The 15,170-nt window shown below is 39.0% G+C and overlaps 1 protein-coding gene across 1 annotated transcript in view; it reads left to right on the forward strand.

Annotated features, from left to right (window-relative positions):
• Positions 1–15,170, forward strand: part of LOC145437877 (uncharacterized) — a 273,341-nt gene that overhangs the window by 92,645 nt on the left and 165,526 nt on the right. The window lies entirely within an intron of this gene.

Here is a 15,170-nt window from a genome sequence, read left to right on the forward strand (position 1 = left end):
CATAGTTACCATACATAAGATATTTATTGAAAAATAACTACCGGTAGATTTTGCCGCTGCAACTGTATATTGCCGAGTTGATTGCCATCATACAGAATGTCTGCAGTTCCTTAAATGGCGAACAATCGATCATGTTTTTGTCTATCAAGTGATTCTTTAAGTAGCATATCGACTTGCTCAAGACTACATGACAGCAGATTGAGAGTCAGGTTTACAGAACCAAATTTATTCATTTATTTCGTACTGCCCGCAAATACGACCAGTAACCATAAATAACGTGTTGCTCATCTAACCTCACATTTGTTGATCTAACGTGTTGGTTTTGTAACAGAACTGAACTGGAGATAGGAAACATAACGTATCTCACTCTCGGAAATGGACTCACTACAAGCTGCGATGCTTCGAAAACCATGGCAATATCACAACGACAAACCGCTACTTCAAGTGTTATAAAGGCGGAAAACATCGCTCTGGACTATCGAGGTGCTGAATACAGGTGTGGTAGACGAGTTTGAATATATGAAAGTGTTAGTCTTATTACAATAGGCCTGTCACGTTTTACGTTAATCGATGATGTGATGAAATAATGTCAACAAAGGCGAAAGAAAATCAGTAAATACATTCAGCTACGTATTTATCGTTCTAATTTCTTTGGGTAAATTTGGAGATAGTGTGAACCCGTGTAAGGTTGAGGTTCGTGTTAACTCGAACCTCTTTAAAGGGTTCTTTGTGAACGCGAACGTGAACCAATGACGTCATGTGACGGCATATTGCTAATTCCAACCCAACATTTCTGTGAAGTGATATAATATTGTACGCAATACCTAGCGAGGAGTCAAGCCACATTATGGCAAAATAATGCTGAAGTACATGCTGACTTTTTAAACGTTGCCAAATGTATCAACTGGATCGATCATATGCTATATTGATCCTATAAAATCAATATCTTCGTTCACTTTGCCAACAATTTCGGCGAGGACTGCCAGGGTAACGGTCTAGATCAGACCAGACAATGTATTCGGCATCCGACTATTGATACATTTATTTGGAGTGGAGTGTAGAAAGGGTTTACATATTTGCTAGCGATATTACCCCATGAATAACAGTGACCAACACCCTAACCGCACAGACTTAGATTTTATGATGCAACAAACATATCAAATCAAGATGGATTCCGTACGCCTGGTAGATTGATAATGATATATTCTTCATTTCAATTTCATTGATTGGTTGAATTATCCACATTCGCTGGCTACCTTAATGTAGTGTTGGCTAATTTCATTCTTGCTGTTGTGTGATCGCGACTCCAGTTCACAGCTCTCATTTATCAGAAGTAAGCTTCGGCTACCGCTCCGGAGCAGCATTGATACCACTGCTCCGGCTCCAGCTCCGAGTCCGGTAACATTACGTAAAAAACTGATGTATTTTGGATAAACGCTCAATTTGGAATACTTAGTGTTTTAAAGTAATTACAACCAAAACACTACAATCAACGAACCAAAAACATTTATTTCAGCACAAAATGTTCAAAAACCCTTCGTACGAAGAAATAGTATCGCGTCTATTAAGTCTTCTTTCATTGAGCATCTCAAATCGGATCGAATGATGCGCAATGCGGAGGAAAAAGTTTCTCCACACTCACTTGTGTCGGCAGAAAAGCTGTAGCTGACTATATGCTACTTTTTGAAATATGTTTCGCTACATGGAAATGGCATCCATGACACTGAATTTGGAAGACCTGTCAATATTTTCAATAGTGGATTGGTAAAGCGGTGGTTTTGAACCTTCACTAAGCCGCGGAACGCTTACGCTAATCTACCAGCCTCCGCTGAACCCTAAAATCAACCACAAAACACTTCCAACGACACATCTAATAATACTATAGATTACGGGTGCTCAAAATGAACTGTGCAGAGCAGAGTGGTTAGAGAATATTACTAATAAAATATCAGACAAAATGAACACATTATAATGAATATACATTGCGCAGCAATATGACTTCTCATGTTCCCTTTCAGATACTATAGTTTGGAAATGAATGGTTTTTCGGCATTACAGAGAACGATAGCTATACCTGACATCTGACTATAGATTAATAGCCTACGGATTTATGTGCAATTTGCATTGTGCAATTGTCGGCCCTGCACTGCTGAGCTGGCGGCTAATATCAGAATAATTGCTAATCTTATAGCTGGCACTTGAGAGCTTAAATTTAATAAAACTGCTACCAATCGAATGCTACTGCGCACTGATTCTGAAAATTATAAATTAAAATCTGGCCAGGGCAAAGGAACTACCCCGAACTAGCCGTCAAAATATGAAATTATGCATTGTTCCGAACACTCGGAGCAATCGGACATTGTTATGGCCATTGTGTTCCGCCGCTACGATTGTTCGGAACCATGGGCTTTGGACAAAATCATTGTTGATTACTTTACACCATTATCGTGTATGAAATGTTCATCTCTGATATAAAATGTTGAAGAGTACTTGCTCTCGAAGTTCACTGGCCGATCTCGCATAATTTTCTTATTGTAACGAATGCTTAAGACAAGAATTAGCACGAATTCGATACACACTTCTTTATGAAAAACGAAACCGCAATCCGCTAACCACAGCTTGTTCTGTGCCTCGGAACTACCGGGATCCAGTAAGAACATCACCCGCGTACCATGTTTCATTACAACGCGCTTGTTAACATTAACGACTGCATAGTTTGTAGTCCATACTCAACTCATAGACATGACCCAGTTATATTATGTAGATCCGCCGTGGTATGTGACCGGGTCTACGCCTCTAGTTACCGAAAGCGAGTTACGATACCAATCTTCATGATATGTTAAATCGAAGCAGTAGAGCTGATTGACTGGCTCGATTTCGTACCAATCACATCCCCGTGTCATTGACGATAATATAATATCCAAGGCGATATCCGATACTAAAAATTATAAATTTTAACATTATTTGGTTCACTTGGAAGATAAACGTCTGTCTTACGGTTTAATCTTGCGAGTATATGAGAAGATCAAACAAAGTCAAGATACTGTTTGATCGACTCTTTATTTCAATATAACTTGAATATTCATAACAGTTTATTAATAACCTTGAAGCAGATTTTTAGAATTCCACCAAAATCTGAATTTTTGTTGCATTTCGCAACCCAAACCTCACCCATGAAGAGGAATTCATTTTTAGTATTAGAGTAGTATGCTACGATTTTACGAGCATGTATGACATACATAACGCGCACACCAAAATTATACCAAACACAGCTCCATGGAATATGTCTGACCCACGCGATTTTAAATTAGGGTGAAGTCAATTTCTCTGCGTGTCGCATTTGCAGTACTGTCTACTTAGATTGCAAGAACGGGACTATTCAGCGCCGACAACGGAGCATATCCACCATATCGAAAGGTTTGGCCATCCAGCGACGGTGATATTTGGCCAAGGTTTTGTCGCCGCTTATGTTTTTGACACCGTATTTTATCAGCGGATCAGCATTTAATCAGCGGTATGTTGGTAAAAACTTCACGCATTCATGTGATCCGACGCAGAAGGAGTTGGCCTCAAAATGAATGAATATCATAGGGCTGAACTACCTTGTTGCACACCCCTTCACTAGTTCATCCCAGCGGTGTTCGTCAAAATTTTCCAGAAGAAGAAAAATAACATTAGGACAAATCTTATCATGAATTCAAACCAAAGGTCGGCTGAGCTTATGATCAAGTCATATTTTATGCGTGTCTCGCTTATTGACTACAGTACCCAACACAGTGCCCTCGGATATGTAAAAACTATGGCAGGATCTTTGCAATAAATTCAACAAATATAACTGTATGTCTGCAACTACACCAGCTTCTAAAGCAGGCTTTTGATTACCAAATAATTATAATGCTATTAATGCGAAATATATAATTCACTAAGGCTTGTGAGGGCTACGATTAGTGGTACGTCAAGTTAAACATATTTTTACAATTGCGTCTCAACTACAACAATTACACGTCCCTTGCATTTTCTATTAGGTTTATTTAATCAAATTATTTCGGATTTTTCATTCGCACCGTTCGCACCACCTTCGTCATTCGCACTGCAAGTTTTTTCATGCGCACCAGTGCGAACCGTCACACAGGTTGAAAAGCACTGGTATATTGCCTTACACTACTACCATGATTTCAGTGTGCCCTGGCAAAAGTTCAAACTACATTTTCCACCCGACAAGCATCGGGACATTTAAGGTGATAACCCAACCATCATATGCTAGAACAATTTTATGAGTTACAGATATATTTAGTGCTACCTTTGAATGTGAAACATTTCCATAGTAGTACTCGTCTTTGACGTTTTATGAACTCAGATAAACCCTATTATCACAGTTGTTTCAATATTGATACTTTGCGGCATTGTCATCTAGCCATTCGTATGAGTTTTTCTATTCCTTTCTAATAGGGAATTGTTTTTTCAGAGTACTTTCAGTAACAACTACTCCGGGTAGTGACGGGGAAGTAATCGTAACATATAATCGAAACTATACTAAATTGGAGGATTTGCCATCGTTTATCCAAGGAAAAAGTCAGTATCACTCACAAAAAAAAACAATGCGTTTATATAACCGTAAAAAGTATACTTTCCTCATTTCGCAGGTCTGGTTTGGGTAACTGCTTGCGTTGTGATTCCACTTGTGCTCCTAGCTATACTAATATTCGGTTGGATACGACGCAAAAGGTCAGTTATAAAACATTACTCATTCACACAAACATATGATATATATGGATTGAAATAAGCTTGAATGTTCAGAAATGCGTCAAGACAGACATGTGAACAGAATAAAAAATCCCAACCGATGCAGTTGGACGTGTTCGTAAATGGAGGTATGATCAAAGTCTTACTGTATATACCAGGGATCACAAATGCTTTTGCAACTAAGAGCTACTTCTTGGGTACTGATTGAAGCGACGGGCTACCATTTACACCCGTCGTTTACCCGTACCAGACTGAAAGTCCGCTTTGATATTCATAGCACTGGGCTGAAATCACATTGCGGTAAGACTTATAAGATATAGTCAAAACATATTATTTCAGCTAGCTAGCCACTAAGATTTTTTAAGAAATCATGAATTAGCCTACTTCTAACCATGTTTGTATAAATTACAACAGTCAAATCACATTTAAAAATTTATCATGTCACACTTTAGACCAGACATCATGTTATCTGTTTCTATATCAGTCAGTCAGACGCCAAACGCCACTGGTGGGCTTTGAGGCGGAGGTCATTTTTGCAATGTCACAATTTCAATCTCTAACTGTTAAGCATCCGGACACGACAGATTTCAATATTCCGGACAGAAGTACCGATTACAGAAAGTTAGGAACATGGTACTAAACTGCGTTGAGTGTGAGAGAAAAAAGCTGTGTCAAAAAATGCAATTCGTAATGGGCATACGGATATTAGAAATTGGCCAGCATTTCACGGCTATCTGCTACCGAATAGTAATGTTGTTTACGACTTGTGGCATTGTCCGGGACGTCGATCTGACATGACGTACCCCCCCTGCCATTTCAAGAATACCGTGGGCGTTGGTGACCTCTGGTATATACTATATAGCAGTTTTACTCTAGATATCTTAGATGCTATAGAATTCTTACTTTGCAGCAACATACGAAAGACCTCTGGAGAGTCTATATGAAGGTATAGTCACAGTGCTATTGTATATAACAATTTTACTCTAGATATATTTGATGTTATAGAATTTTTACTTTGCAGCAACCTACGAAAGACCCCTGGAGAGTCTGAAGGATCAATATGTTAAAATGGGAGCACATAATGGCATGCTCTTCAATGAGCAATTCGCGGTAATAGGATTTTGGAAGTGGCTACATTACTAACCAGTTATTGTTACACCAATGCAACCAGGAAAAATTTGCCCACTCCAATAAGCTCTTTCGGAAAAATTCGAATATATATATAACTTCATCGGATAATGATACTTGGTGTACACTGCAATGAATATTTCGTATCTATGTCGAGATGATTAATCATCGAATGTTAAAATACTATCGGTTTCTTTGTTATGTCTAAGGTTACAGAAGAATTGTACGTTTAAAAAGCTCTACCTTCATTTAGAAACTCCAACGGGAAGCTAGAAATGCTGCACCACCGTGTACATATGCTTCTAGTAATGAAGTCATCATGAAAAATCGATACAAAAATATTCTACCGTGTGAGTATGGTGTTTCAATGATTGGTTGGTAATACAGGAATGTGATAATATGTTAAACCAGTGGTTCTCAACCGGTGTGCCGCGGCACACTAGTGTGCCAATTGGACTGCTCAGGTGTGCCGCTAGCAAATGTGGTAAACTATGTCGAAGTATAACAAAAATTAAATTTTGAGTGTGTCATTGTCGGTTTTTGTATTGAATTTACCCGATCAAAACACGCCATGCACAATCCGATGCAGTTAACAGATATAAGGATGTCGAGGCGACCGTAGTTACGGTATCTTTATCTAGTATTCTAGTATCTCAATCTGACATCCCCACGAGGTCATGGATTGAGTCTTTCTCTGGGCTTTATATTGTAAAGACGCTCTGAGCACAGCAACGTATAGGGGCGGAGAATCCAATAAATCTGCGACGCGTCGTAGCTTGCTACTGCGCTGCCATGAATCAAACTGGGGCCTCCATTGTCAATGGGTGTGATACGCTAGTTTGCCAAATGCCCACGCATAGTAGCATTTAGGACGGTGATAACTAAACTCGAGCAATTCTACCGTGACATTGAAGTGTGGCCGAAGTGTCCAGCTGTTCACCTTTTACTTGTCACCCCCATCAGAACCGGAGGCAGAACAGGGACATGACGCAGGTTGATGACCTTTTTCTGTTTCTATTTGTAGTCGTATTCTTGCCATGTCTTTTTCATCGATGATCATTTTAGACCATACCGATATTACTTATTTTGATTTCTGAGATGCCAACTTATAGCACAGCCCACTTTTTGTTAAGACACTGCTTTTGCAGATCGGAGGACGAGTCGGAGCCTATATGAACCTCCAACACCTATAGGAAGGCATTCTCACCCATCGAGAAATGAACTCATTTGGAAGTGATGTTCACGTTTACAAATTAGAATTACCAACACAGCCATTCACATTGCGATTGTTAGGTAGCGTGTCAGCACTGCAAGTAAAATGTAGGCTCAGGGCGCAACGTTATGTTGCAGGCGATAAATTCGAGGATTGAGAATTAAAGTTAATCAAATTTTATCAGTTACAAATCGCCCCGCCGCTGAGGTTTATTATCCCGGTTTGTTGGAACTACAATTGAACTGCGAGTGGCTGCCAGTAACACTATTGAGGTATACCATCCTCACAGGTGCTATTACACGATCTGCGTGGAGATGCGTTTGACATCCATGTATAATACACCTCTACGCCTCAGTATTTGTTAGTGGCGATCGTGATTGGATTCTACGAAGCGACGGTTAATTACATCGACAATGCGGTAGTGGGCAGACTTTGTTGTCAAGCCAAGCTCATGAAATTAAGCTCAGCCTGGAGGTTAAACGAAATCTCAGCTGGCCAGTTATGTGGTAACAGAGGTAATAGCTGATGATTCAAAACCTCACACGGAAGCGGAGAAAGTTCTTATTCCGGCCTGAAATAAAATTTTAAAGAAATGTTTGGAAAAAATGGAAAACGATTCCCATGTCTAATGATACCATTCGCAGACGTATTTGTGAGATGTCCGCAGAGTTAAAAAAAAAAAAACTCAAGCAGAGAAAAGCCTACTTGAGTGCTCCGAAAAGGTAGAAGTACTTCGTCAGTGACCACTGACCACCTCTGTAAGACTATCGTCGCTGCTATACGCATTCTGGTAGTTTGCCTGTGCCGTAAGCCAAAATAGTTCAGAACCGCTGTGCTAGTGTGCCGCGAACTATTTTTCATTTTCCAAGTGTGCCGCGAGGTCAAAAAGGTTGAGAACTACTGTGTTAAACTAACATTAATTAAAAAAAATTATATACTCCAAACGTACTGTTGATTTTTTTTCTTTTATACAATGCTTGTTCTAATGTTATCCTTTTTTACACCTTTATTAAAGCTTAATATCGTGTCGTTAGTCGTATATTTACTGAATGTTGCATCTACATATATGTGTGTGATTTAATATCTATGTTTCACGTAATTATTTATGCATCAAACACTCCAAACGGGTGGCGACTGACTCTGAAGGCCTAACGGTCCCTTCCAGTCTGTACCGCAATATTTGTTTCGTATACTTCTTTATTTATTGATGTGACGAATAAAAGACTATCTATCTAAAAATAATCCTTCAATGCAATTATATAAAACTGATACAGTAATGTTGAAGTACAAATTGAGTCGGTCTACCCTGTAAAAATATTTACAGTTACAGTTAGAGTTTTCGAAATATTTATGACCAAAGTATTACGCGGGAACTGCCGATATCACATTTCCCGGACCTTAGTTAGTTAAATTAGCGTAACTATATGGCAGGGCTTCCCAACTAATTGAAAAAATTTGTAAAATGATAAATTATTTAATTCATTTTCAGTAGGTATACCACACTGTAACTGTATAAAACAGTGTTGATTTTTTTAGATTATTCTAAGGGTGGGATATAATAAAGGTGTCACGTTGTAATTTTTATTGGGGGCCATGATGTAAAAAGGTTTGAACCCTTGACCTATTTTAACGAATATATTTATCAAAACAGTATTCATGATTAAGTGTTTTTTCGTTAATATTTTCAACATGAAAAACGGCATGATTGGCATTTCTACGAACCACTCGATGGCTGCGTCTATAGACGACAATAATCGGGTTTATTTGAATGGAGATGGTGCGAATGGGTATATCAACGCAAGTTACATCAAGGTAACAACATAGGTTTTGATTGATATAAGGATGTGGTGGAAAATATCCCAATTCTTAACAATAGATCTACCTATAGCCTCAACGACCCAACGCATTGAATCCATTGTTAAGAGCTCTACAATTTTCAGGGTAGCAAAAAGACATTTATAGCTACGCAGGGGCCACTGCCTAACACATGTGAGGACTTCTGGAGAATGATAGTAGAGAATGGATGCACAATTATTGTCATGTTGACAAAATGTGTAGAACAGGGCAGGGTATGTATTAATGATATCTTCTTCGAAATATCACGGCGCTTTCAAATGTGCATATAAATTGCATAGTCGTGCTGTTTTTGTTAAATCTGAATGACTCCTGTTGATCATCATGTTTACAAGGAATGTATCACTTCTAGCCAAAATGCGAAAGATACTGGCCAGAAGCTCGTAACGCAGTATTTTTTGGACCCTGTCGTATCAGGAATATCGAGGAGAAGACATGCGGTAGGATTGTGAAGACGTTATTGAAAGTACAAATCCCGGAGCAGGTAATTTTTTGTTCACTGAAATGTTTACTTCGGAAAGACCATTAATTTTATTTCGAACGAACATTGGACGGTCATTAACATTACTGTAACGGAAATCCCGTATTAGTGTGGAACGGTTATTTCCGTTAATTCCACCCTTGGCAATTTATACTTTGCTTCATGGCAACTTTAATTTATATGAGTCATTAAAATATATAGAGAGAGCATCAACACGTGCATCACGCTTGGTGAGAAGCTTACCCTCAACTCATCCGCTTAAGCTTGATGCTGACAGATCAAAGACCATTAATTCTGCCATATGCAAACATCTATTAGATAATCCGATTTGTGCGAATAATTATCGAGACGACAGATTTCACGTCGTTGGGAGGGGCCGTTCACACTTCCCTTGTGGTCCACTTTGATCAAAATACACCAAACCAAACTCTGTCAACAAAAGGAGTTCGTGTACCACCTGAAAATATTACATTGAACGCTCTCTCGTTTGAAATTTCATGCTGGTGACGTTTGTAGTACGTAGTTTGTGATAGGATTGTTGATATACGATGTTCTTTCCAATTCTCTACTAGTTGCTGACGATTACCCCTGATGAGTGTCAGCCGAAAATATTCGGGTTTATTTTAATATGGATATACTATTCAATTGTATAGAGAGAGCATTGTGATATATTAATAACATTTACCAATGTATGGAGTGATGTTTGGTATTACTGTCTTGCGTCGGCATTCCAAATTTGTGTTGAAATTTTAGAGAATGAATAATCGACTTTTCCTATAAGAATATCTGTTTTGCCGAGCATCACCCGAGTTCTACTGGTAGGGCACTTTTCAAATTTCAGCCGCGTATTGGTTACCACCGAACTAAATTAACTTAAGCAGTTCCGTAAAAATGCTCGGATTGAAACAAAATTACAGCCGTAGGATTCACCGAGATCGTTATAAAAAAAGTAGATACGAGAGCGCTATGTAGAAAATAGTAAATAAATCAGCGGATTTCCAGAGCCAGGCCAGTGTTATTGCGATACCGCACGGATCATTTTTTCCAATCATCTAATTTAAACTTTAACATGGATAACGCTCCAGGAGAATGACGAAAGCATTACGACTATATTGATTTCTTTAAACGGGAACTGAGGGATAATTGCAATATCACATTCCAAATCGATCAAGATAATCGATTTAATCAGTCAGTCAGCATTTAGTATAAACGGAATTTACAACAATGTTCATTTAGGTGGATTGAAAGCAAACACCCGATTGTTTTCTTAGGGATGAATTTCTGAGGTTCGTGATACGGACTGCCGAGCTATCCCGTCATATAAAAGCTACTAATTTAGACATTCATCCTCAAAAATTACAAATGTTAGTAATTTTCGGTCCAAAGACACTTCTTGCCAGTAATGAACGTTTCATACTAACATTTCCCTTCCTCCTAACCTAGCGTGATCAAAATACAAGTTTGGCCATGAAAGCGGCGCTGATTTAAAAAAAAATGTGTGACACGTTGAATCATTCTACTTGCTACTACACCCGAAGTCGCAAGCTTTGTCATAATTGGGTTTTCGACCAAATAGAGGAGAGCAAATACTGGAACAGACTACACAGTCAATAGCTTTGTTTTTAGTCATCTTGGTATACATATACATTAGAGTTGCCATATTTTAAGATTCGCAAAAGAGAAAACTTTTTCCGAAATTATAAAATCGGACGCGGAAACTGGTAATTCGAAAATTTTCACCAATAAATACGGTTATGTTTACTAAAAATGGTCATCTTTCCAATAAACTCCCGGTAGACCCCCTATAACAGAGGCGGGCAACATACGGCCCGCGATGGCATTTTGTACGGCCCGCGTACAGATTCCTGTATTACATGATAATGTGGCCCGCGGCCCATCAGTCTATCGAGATATCCTACTACTTGCTTACAACGTCAAATTTTAGTGACTGTGTGTTATCATATCATGGTGTGCGCCCTGCGCACCGTGCGAGAGTGGAGCTTGCGAGCAAGTTCGTCGAAGCGAAAAGACTTGCATAGTCAGCATTAACTATGTACTGATCCCTAATGTTGTTTGTGGTAATCATGGTGTTAGTCGTCCACAATGGTCATTTACACCAGGCCGATATTTCTTATTTTTCATTCCGTAACCGCCAACTGCTGGTAACACGGCACACGTCCAGGCTTTTGTGAGATATAGCTTAATAATTATGCCGATGAGATGGCGAGAAGGGGCCTAGATAAAGCTCCAACACTTAGATAGGAATTCTGGAGTCGAACTCGAACCCACAACACATTGGTTTTGTAGCTGTGCATTATACAACTACGCTATCACGCCACCTACTAAATTTGGGGTACCGCGGGCTTATCGAACGTCTTAAAATCATAATTTAGGATGGCACCTCGTGTTGATTGATCAGAGAGAAGCAGACATGGCGGTGCATGTATGATAGCGGTTCTCAAACTGGGGGAAGGGAATAAACTATCTGAAGGTGGCGCGAAGTCACAGTTAACTGAACATTTTTCGCGCTCGGTGCGATTTACCTCCAACTTATGGTGGTTACATGTCTATTGTACAAATTTCATATTTGTGAACTCTCTCATCCATAGTCATAACCTTTATTGCCATCAAACTATCCGTTGGGATGGCTAGCATTCTGATTTATCTCTTTAAAATTTTGCGATATCATGATAAGAAAGGGAGGGGGCGAAGGATTTTTCACTATCAAAAAGGGAACGTGATTAAAAAAATTTGAGAACTACTGCTGTATGACAATGCGGTTCTCAACTCCACATTTTGATCGTCAGTAACGGCGAGAAATCACTTTGAAAGGACATTGCTGTTGTTAAAATACATTCTTTAAATACGATTTATTCCTTGTATAATTGAATAAATGGGCGAATAATCTATCGATTCAGCAATCCGGCCCGTCAAGTACCTAATTTTCCTATATCCGGCCCGCCGACTGGAGAAGTTGCCCGCCCCTGCCCTATAACGTCAGTTTCTTTTCATCCTGACCGCCAACCTGTAAAGGATGGAAGACATTTGGGCGTCCTCGGAGGACATTTTAGATTTCTTGAAAAAGGAGGACAAATCCCACTAAAAGAGTGGTTCCCAACCTTTTTGAATGTCGGAGCCGCATTTCAAATATCAGAACACGCATCGGGTAACATGAAAATACGTACACGACTTATAACTAAAATTTGAAGGTAACTCGCCTACCTCTGGATCTTACCATCCCGCTAAGTCAAAAGCATGCATATAGACTTCTATACATTATATATGCATATAGACTTCTATACATTCTATATCGGTTATTTTAGCATTGATAGGCGCAGATTGACGAGTGCTAGGTATCCATTAAAATAGACTGACAATACATATCTTCCCTACATTATATACTATTATATCGTAATGTGATAGCTGTTTAGTCTTCGTACATTCCAGCACTCGATGCACAAATTCGCGGGGGATTATACTCCAAGTAATATTAGACTTATTGCAATTGATACTTGAATAAGAGCCATTATTCTGATGTTAGTAAAATTGTGACGAAATTTACACTTCACAGAGACGATATAGAAAGGTCTGTGACCAGAACAACTCGAGATATATCCTTGTCTGAGGGGTTTTCATCCATGCCTTTAACGATAGTCGGCAAGAATTTTCTTTCCCGGTTTTAAGAAGCGGCCTTGGACGGCATTAGACATACTCATATCCCTCATTTTAGCATTCATATAAAGAAATTGATTTTATGTATTCATAGAAACAAACAAAAAATGTCGTCTATTATATTTTGTGGCATATTTAGAGGTCAATCAGAGCCACAAGAAGGCTACGTTGGAGCCGCATGCATCTCTGTGAAACGCGGTTAGGAATCACTGCCCTAAAGTATCACGTATGGTAACCCTATATAAATAAATGATGTGTGAATTGTTTAGGAAGAGATAAAGGTGACGCATTATCAGTATATGAGTTTGCCCGATCATGGAGTACCGCAAACAACCACGACATTTCTCCGTCTGCACATGCAAGTATTGACTCACTTCTGTGCTACTGATGACGAGAGTCCGATCGTGGTACATTGCAGGTATGATGTTCATGTTCATTCATTCATGTTCATAATTCTGGAATGTGTCATGTTTATTGAATCTCAATTTCAGTGCTGGCGTGGGACGAACTGGTACATTTATTGGGCTCGATTTGCTTTCGGGTGAGAGCGATAATGAACTGGATGTTTACAAATGTGTGAGTAAAATGCATCAGCAACGGATGGATATGGTTCAAACCAAAGTAAGCGATTTATTTTAAAATAACTAATGACAAATCGATGAGTATATCGTATTTAGAAATATCATGTCAATCATGAACATCGGGTTAGATTAGATTAGGGTGTCATGATGATGCACGATGTCTGACGCATGTTATATTCGCACCAATCCTTCAATACTTTTATTAGGAACAATATCAGTGGCTTTATAAACTGATGATGGAACAATGCTATTTCAAGGAAACGGACCTAGAGCGGACTGAATGGCTCAAAAGGCATTACAATGAAGTGTAAGTCTGTCATTTCCTCACAAATCAAATCACGGAAAGCGGAAATTCTAATCGCCATCGATCGTATGTCACATGGGTGATGGGATGAACGAAAATATTCCCACACCGTAAATAAATACTTGAAATATAATCGTAGATCATCCACTCTTCGGGATCTGTATTGACATAGCTTTTAGAGCTGCATTTGCCATCCAGAAACAGTTCATATCATAGTATCTCAATGTTATTCCGGTATTATGAAATTCAACTGTGAAGTATGGTTTTCCCAAATATTATATAACCTTTGACGCTATTATAGTAGTAGTGTAGGAACTTTATCGGCCGCTGTCGGGAAAAAAATATTTTCTGAAACATTTACTGATGCTGGAATTACATCTATTGCAGGGCAAATGCAGAGCTTTTACTTCTTAGTGAGTTTGAAGCCATGTATTCGAAAATACGTAATAATTCCTCAGGTTAGTAGTAATATAATATAGTCAATTTCTCAGCAATCACTGTGCGTTATTTAATGAATCTGGTTATTGTTGATATTTTGAATAGGCCAATATGAGTAACATTTAATGGGTCGCGGGCCACCTTTCAAAATCTGCGGAGGCCGCCGGCCGCATGACTTCAATATGGAGATAAAAATAGGAAACGCAGTATATCAACCATGTTTTGATAACTAAGAGACGCTTAGGAGTACAGAACTTCATGACACATTTGAATAAAATATTCATTTTATTCCCGAAGCTTTTCGGCTGACCCTCGTCGACCGAAAAGTTTGCTCTATCGCATGGGTTAAATTTCTGCATTCCACCAATTAATGTCAAGAGTGAGGAGGTTTTCACCGAATTTGAGATTCTATTAGCTCAATAGAAGCACCGTGAAGCAAAATCAATCGATGAAGTGCCAGCTCTCAAAGCAAGACTTACGGACTTGGCACATTCGTATTGTGGATGTCCAGTTGACAAAGCGGATTTCTTGATGACAAAGGAATGCTTCCGTGCCATAAAATCTCTGCGAAGCAACCCCGATATTCACATAACGAAACCAGATAAAGGTACTGGCGTGGTAATTTTAAACAAGAAAGATTACGTTTCAAAGATGATGAGTATTCTCGAGGATAAATCCAAATTCGTTGTACTTGGCCCGGTCTCGGAATACGACAATACTGCAAAGTCTGAAAGACGACTACAACGACGCCTTCGA

The sequence above is a fragment of the Botryllus schlosseri genome, chromosome 4 (assembly GCF_051294905.1).
Source record: "Botryllus schlosseri isolate E-star chromosome 4, Bs_hap1, whole genome shotgun sequence".
Lineage (NCBI taxonomy): Eukaryota > Metazoa > Chordata > Ascidiacea > Stolidobranchia > Styelidae > Botryllus > Botryllus schlosseri.